Genomic DNA, 7,349 nt, shown 5'->3' on the forward strand with positions numbered 1-7,349 from the left:
ATTGACGCAGGGCAATTTGTAAATAGTCCATCTTGGTTTTAAAGAATCGCTCACACTACAGGCACAACAGCCGAGTAGAAAGTATTGCGTTGTGACAAAGATGAGAGCAGACAGGTCTGCCAGGCTCCTTCACATATTTTATTCCTTTGTCTGTCGCGGGTGAATGGAGCCGTTGATGGAAGGGAAAAATATCTAAGAACATCACATATCTTCAACTATAACCTCTTGTATTTCTGCTGAGACACTTTTCCACTCCAGGTGTAGCACTATTCCTCCAACCATGCACGACTCCTTTCTATCATGTTAACATTGGTAGTCAGGCTAGTTATCAGTGTGTGTGTGTGTGTATGTGTGTGTGTGTGTGTGTGTGTGTGTGTGTATGCACCCCCTCTGGGGCCGCCAGCGTGGCCCTGGCGGATGCTCTGAGGGTTATGTATGGGAGCAGGGCCCCGAGGTGCTGGCAGGCCTGTCTGCGTTATTAATGACAGCGATAGACTGGACTTCACACACTCAATCACCCTCTGCCTTACTCACCAGCAGCTCATCCGCTACAGTGATACTCTGCAGCCTCACCCTGACTCACCTCACCACAGACTCCGAACCCCAGACAACTATGCAGCTTGACTCTCGGCCCGCACTCGGCCTGAGACTGCTCCTATTCTGTCTGCTTCCATGACATCACGCTGGACTGTAAATCCGCACTCAGGAGTTTTGTGGAATGAGGAGAATGAATTGATTTCTGATCGCTCACTTAAAATAAAATACAAAACTAGTATATGAGCAGACTTCGTGTCATATTACTTCATGTAGAAATAATAATCTACATTATTCTCGACTTCAGGCTCAGAACAAAGTTAGCGTGTGTCCGGTGTACAGCTTTGGAGCCTGTGTTCCTCACAGTGAGCTGGACGTGTAAAATTGTAACTGTTAATATGTTCGCCACAACAACTTAATAATTTAGTATGTTAATGTCATGTTTACAGCTCGCCCATGTCTCCAGTGGCCAAATTATTACTTCATGCAGCTTTAGATCTACTAAATCTAATAATGAGATATTCATGAACAACTTGGATGCAATATCGTCCAAATAATTTATAGGAGGTCAGGTTGAGGGTAGTTTGATCCCTTCTACAGTCTCTTATTGCGTTTTTCCTCTTATTTCTGACCTGACTTTTATTTATCATAACAACTGTGTGTTAACAATAAACTGTGTGTAGTGAACATAGAACGAAAATTGAAGATGAGCATCAAATCCTCACGTTTAAGATTCTCGTTAGATAAATGAGCCGCGTTATTAACCAGTTCTCCACATTGTTGTTGATTAATTGATAGATCGATGAATCACTTTGGCAGCACAATGTCGTAATCAATAAGACGGCATTATGCGTCAAATCAGACGTGGCTGCTACAGACCGGGGGATATTTATATGAATCTATTCACCCATATTTTAACCATTGTGTGAGAGCTTTGGTTCTTATGAAATAAGATATGAAATCAAATCTATTGTGATGCGATTAAAAGTTGGTCTCTCACCTAATCACTCATTCTTCTCCAATGAGTATCTCATTAGGCCAATTACAGTATTTCTCTTTGAAACAATGCAGCTAATCTCTTCTACCTCTGTTGCCTTTAAAATGAATTGCGGCCCAGTTGTTGATTGATTGCTGCTCTCTATTCTCGGCCCTGCAAGGTCCCAGCAGCCCAGTGACAGGTCAGACAATATTTAGTGACATTTCCCAGAGAATTTGGCTCAATGACAGGCTAAAGCATCCGGTTGGGATTTAGTTTGGGAATAATTAAATTGATATTAGGAAGAAAAAAATGATAAGACACCTCGCAAGTGAGAAAAGCATAAAATTAGCATAAAGCATTAGAGATTTCCAAGGGCCTTCTAATGCTCCCATGGCTGTAACTATGAGTTGCAAAGTCACTGTAATATAAAGGCACAATGTCATACAAAAACAATGAGCTTAATGCTAGGAGTGTTGTTACAAAACAGCTTTCACAAACTATCCCATTTGCTAATGTAATACAGTACACGGAGAATAGCTTGGATCACAACTGTAAATGACCCTGTAATTATATGCTGCACTCACTTGAGCCATAAAATACATATTATATATTCTAACTATGTATACGTGCTGTAAGTACTGCAGACTTTTTTGTCAAGCAAAAGCAGCTAACATCAGTTATAAGGTAAAGGTTCAAATGTTAAGAGCAGTTAATATCTAAACTATTAAACAAATAGGCGAAAGCACTGAGTGACAGATGTTCGTTAACTTACAAAAAAAAACAGACATTTTGTTCTTTAAACGTTTCAGTTCTCTGAGGAAGACGCAGGCAAAACCAATCAATGTAAATGAGCAATGTTTTTTTATGTACATTTATAAACTAAATGCATGATGTGATGGAGCATGTCTACATGTTTTAATGAAACGCCTGCTTCCCTTTTTTCCTTGTGAGGTAATCATGCATCATTTTAGGACAAAGTGGGAAAAATGGCAGCTCTTTAAAAGGGGACTGAATATAATCATGAGCGACCAAGACTTTTTCTAGATTAAAAGGGAAACATCAGGAATCAAACCACAATGTCCAGTGATAGCAATGCGAATTGCATTTGTTTTTTTTAATTTTTTTGGGCCTGGAAAAAAAATAAACTATTAAATATTAAACTACTACTAAAAGCATGTCTTGTCTTTTATAAGGACTACAACTATCTAAATATCAGATTGTTTCAGCAAACACCATACATTCCAAGCAGATTACCATTAACAACACTCTGTGACACCTATTTTTTTCGTTTTGGATTGGATGCACTAGGAGGCAACAGAAATGAATGAGCCACTGAACGTCAGGCGTGATCTGAGCAGAGAGAAGTTGCGCTCCTCCTGCGCAGTCCGACAGGACGTCTGCGCAGTGCTGACACAATGAGAGAAATGAAGTTCCTCATGACGTCAACATTAGGACGTCTCAAAATGAAGTGGACCAATCAGTGTTATTGTTTGTAATGTTCTCTGTGTATTGCTGTCATAATTATGCCATTCTAGGTTCCACATTTGTACCACTGGTAAATTAGCATCAATGCTACCGTCTCCCTCCACAGCTTTACTTGCACTCAGATCATGTACAGTGACTAGACAATTTTTGGTTTGCTGTAAGTCGACATACTCCTACTGTAATTTGCCGACTGTGTTATATAAAGCATTATGCAGCGATTGCTCCATCTGCGTTTCTCTCTCCGCGTTCACAAATTCCTGCGCCAGTAGAGCTGTCAGTCAACTCAGCAGAGGATGGAGAGATGGGGTGAGATTGGCAGGCACAAGGAAGGCCTCAAAAGGTGAGAAGGCATGAGCGAACTGTGTGTGTGTGTGTGTGTGTGTGTTTGTGTGTGTGTGTGGGGGGGGGGGGTGCTGATAGACTGTGAAAGAGAGGTGGGAAAAGAAAAAAAAAGGGGGGGAGACCACGGAGAGACGGATGAAAAAGAAAATGAAAACGGAATAAAAATAGAGGCTGAGAGGAATCCTCATTTTTCATTTCAGCCGGCAGACTCGATGCCTCTAGATCAGACAATCAGACCTGATGGCTTTGGGAGGCTCAGTCAGCTTAGGGCTTGGAAAATGATGGGAGGATGATGAGGAGGGTTAGAGCATCTCAGCGAGGAATAGAAGGAGGAGGGGGGGGGGGGGGGGGGGGGGGCGAGAGAGAGAGAGAGAGAGAGGGAAAGAGAGAGAGAGGAGAGAAATCGTATCGGAGTAAATAACAGCAACACAAAAGGAACAAAGGATACAGAGATGGAGATTGCAGAACCACTGGCAGGAGGAAGTGGGGTGACTTTTCCGCTGAGGGCGATGCAGGGTCTGCAGCGGGCCGCGAGCGCCGACCCCTCCCCGGGCACAAGCAGAGGTGAAGGGCAGGGGGACGGACGGGCAGATGGCCTGGATGGAAAGATCCGTTCTAAAAAGCCGTCAGCGCCGGGATCGCGCGTCCTTCACCCTGATCCTGGAGGAACTGTATTAAAACAACACCACCGCCCCCCTCCCCCCGCCACCCCCCCATATTCTTCCTCTCTGTCTTTCCTTCTCTCTCCACCCCCTCTCTCATTAAAACTGTGCGCCTCAGCTTCTAATTAAATCCCACTTGAAAGTCTTAAAAGTCAGACTCAGATTGATTCAATTTGCATTTCTGAACAGAGAACATTGCCTAAAAGGATTAATAAATTGGTTGAAAATGCCTCTTTCTGCAATGGGCTGTTGTTGCTTGTAAGACAACACCCATCCACCACCACTTCTTCTCACATTCTTTCAGTCTTTTATGGCACGTTTTCTCTCTCCCTCAAACACACACACGCACACACACACACACACACACACACACACACACACACACACACACACACACACACACACACACACACACACACACACACACACAGACAGTTATACATACATAAATATATATGGTGGTACTGTATGTAGACAGCAAACTCAGTCCATTTATTCATGTGTCCAGATAGACACATGGACACAAATACACACAGACACATTCTTCCCTTTGGTCGTCCCTTGATTTTTAAGTTGCTAAGAAAAAAAAAAAAGCACTGCCTCCTTAAAAGTGATTAACATGCTACGACGACGTTCCACATCTGCACACACACACATTCACAGCAGTGTAACACCGTTGGCAGACCTCCAAATTTTTCATCAGACTGTAATGGCAGCACACAGAGAGGCAGAGGAGGATGCTGTGTGTGTGTGTGTGTGTGTGTGTGTGTGTGTGTGTGTGTGTGTGTGTGTGTGTGTGTGTGTGTGTGTGTGTGTGGAGGGGGGGGGGCTGGGTTAAATATGAAAGGAGAATGCAAGAGATTGCGGGAAGGGGGCAATTGTGAGGCAAAAAATGCCGTAGTGGAGGAAGAGTGGCATGAAAAACCTCCCAGATGTCAACGCCGTGCTGATGACTCACTTGGCTGATAATATGCAAGGTGAGCTCCTGTTGGAGGAAGACTGGTCACGGGTCAATGAGTCTCCTCTCCCCAGGGCGGCCTGAGTCTGTTAACTCCTCAGTCCCACATCGTCAGTCACTACACAGTTCCTATCAAGACACTATTTGTGTCTACACACTTTCATATAAGTTGGAATGTCATCACAGACCACTATTTGCTAAAGGTATTAATTGATTAGTTAAATGAGAGAAACTGGAAAATGAAAAACTGTGATGATTCATGTTTTCCTTTTTTAAACTGTTTTTGTGTCACTATTACTTTAAATTAGATTAAGTTTTATGGATTATTTGAAGCATGTGTTCATTGACACATTCCTTGTTCTGGTCACTGTTTAACAGCAGTTCTGTCCATGTATAACATCAACAGCTTCTTACTAATACAGGACATCAGGAGGATCCCAATTCACTTCTTAACTCCTAATAGGCTCAGAGAGATGCTGTGACCTGTGGCCACACAGCTACTGTCATTCTAGAGTCATTTTATAAAAGAAGGGAAAAGCGCATGTCTACAGACAGAAGGGTCATCAACATGAGGGACAGATGTTACATGCTCTTCTCAAGTTGTTGTACTGTTGCTAAAGGTCATTTTAAATGTCTATAAATGTCCACTGTACAAAGTGGCCACATTCTATTTAGCTCATCCACATCTTGTAACACATGGCAATATCTTTGTTATATATTATATGTTATATACATATATATAAACAACAAAAGGAGCTCTGACAGCCGATACACAGTGTGTTCTTCCATTCTCAGGAGTCAAGTTCCTCAAGTCTGTTAGGTTTGAACTTGACAATTCTGAAATCCCAACTACGCGAGTCTGGACGATTACCCAGGATTCAGAAAGGACCAATAACTATAGATGCTTTCAGTTTAGTTAGTGGTAAATAAAAACATGCTGTTTCAAATCAGTTTGACAAGATGCTTCATCAGTTAACTAGTTCTAATCAAACTTTAGCTCATAAAACCTTCCAACAATGGCTGTAATTTCAGCAAAATGTCTTTACAAAGAGATGTTCGGGAACTGAAGAAATCCGGAAATACGAGTTTCTGACCAAAGCATTGTGAAAGTCTGAGCATGAGCTTGAAGCAGAATAATCCAGTGACGCTCAAAGATGAGAGCATCACTAAATACGCACCAGTGAAAAACAGATCATCTTACTGATGATTTCACCCACTAGAAATGATTGCAGTTAAAGAATGAACTCCATTGTAATCAGAGCTGCTCTTCCCAGCGTGTTCGCATCAACTGCAGACAGTTGTACAAACAAAATCAGTCTTCGCATATGGAAAATTTGGCTTGAAATCCTATTTACATGAATACAGCAAAAATGACGTGAAACCATTTGGTGTAATCCATTTCTGCCCCGCAGCGCTTCACTGCTATAGCAATGTTCCATTTCAAAATCCAGTTTCATGTTCATGTTACAGTCACTGCTGCCTTATTATAAAGCATTTCCCTCATTGTGCTGCATAGGAGCTAGTGCGCCGGTGTTGCTCCGCGCATCTTTGTTCCAGGCCGCCTCTGTTTGTCACTGTTTAGACTTCGCATCGTGCTTCTGTCCAAAACCGGCTCGATGGAGGCTGAGGCAGCGCTCGGCTGAGGTCACAGGATGGACGGGATCGACTGGAAGGACATTCAACACGGCCGAACTCTCAAATTAACACAACACTGACCTCAAGTGGCTGTTAAGGAAGCGCCCATCAAATAGAACAGCGCTGGATCACATGACTCCTGCTGTGCTTAGCCACTATATGAGTATGTCTGACTATTAATATTTACAGTGTGCCGCTAATGTAATGCCTGGTGATGTTGAAGGAGGACACTGCATGTGAAGTGTTGAATCAGTTAATGACATGGAAAATCAATTCATACATAACCCTGGTGGGAGGCCTCAACTATGTGTTCACAGTGATCAGTAAACAAGTCTCCTTCTCTGCTCTGAACACCATTATACTGAAATCTTACTAACTGTAAGGAGGTGGATGCACTCACTGGCTCGTACACCTGGACAAGATAATGTAAATGAATACAGCAACTCTGCTGTTAATTTTACTTTTCAAGGTTACGCTTTCACAGAGAGAGAGAGAGAGAGAGAGTATGGTTTATCATAATCAGCACAGGGGCAGCACCGCTCCCTCAACATGCATCATGCCTGTGATTGATCACTGGTTTGATCAGCCTTGACTTTAGGATTTATTTAGTCTCCTCGTGTTCATTTATCTCTTTAGCCCGCGGACGCCCCCTTATTATCATATCACACTGTGCGTCTTTGCATGGCCACACACACAAAAAGCCTCAAAACAACGTGACACATGTGTAAAATGCTCTTCTATGATTATTAGGATA

Source organism: Betta splendens, chromosome 11 (assembly GCF_900634795.4).
Source record: "Betta splendens chromosome 11, fBetSpl5.4, whole genome shotgun sequence".
Lineage (NCBI taxonomy): Eukaryota > Metazoa > Chordata > Actinopteri > Anabantiformes > Osphronemidae > Betta > Betta splendens.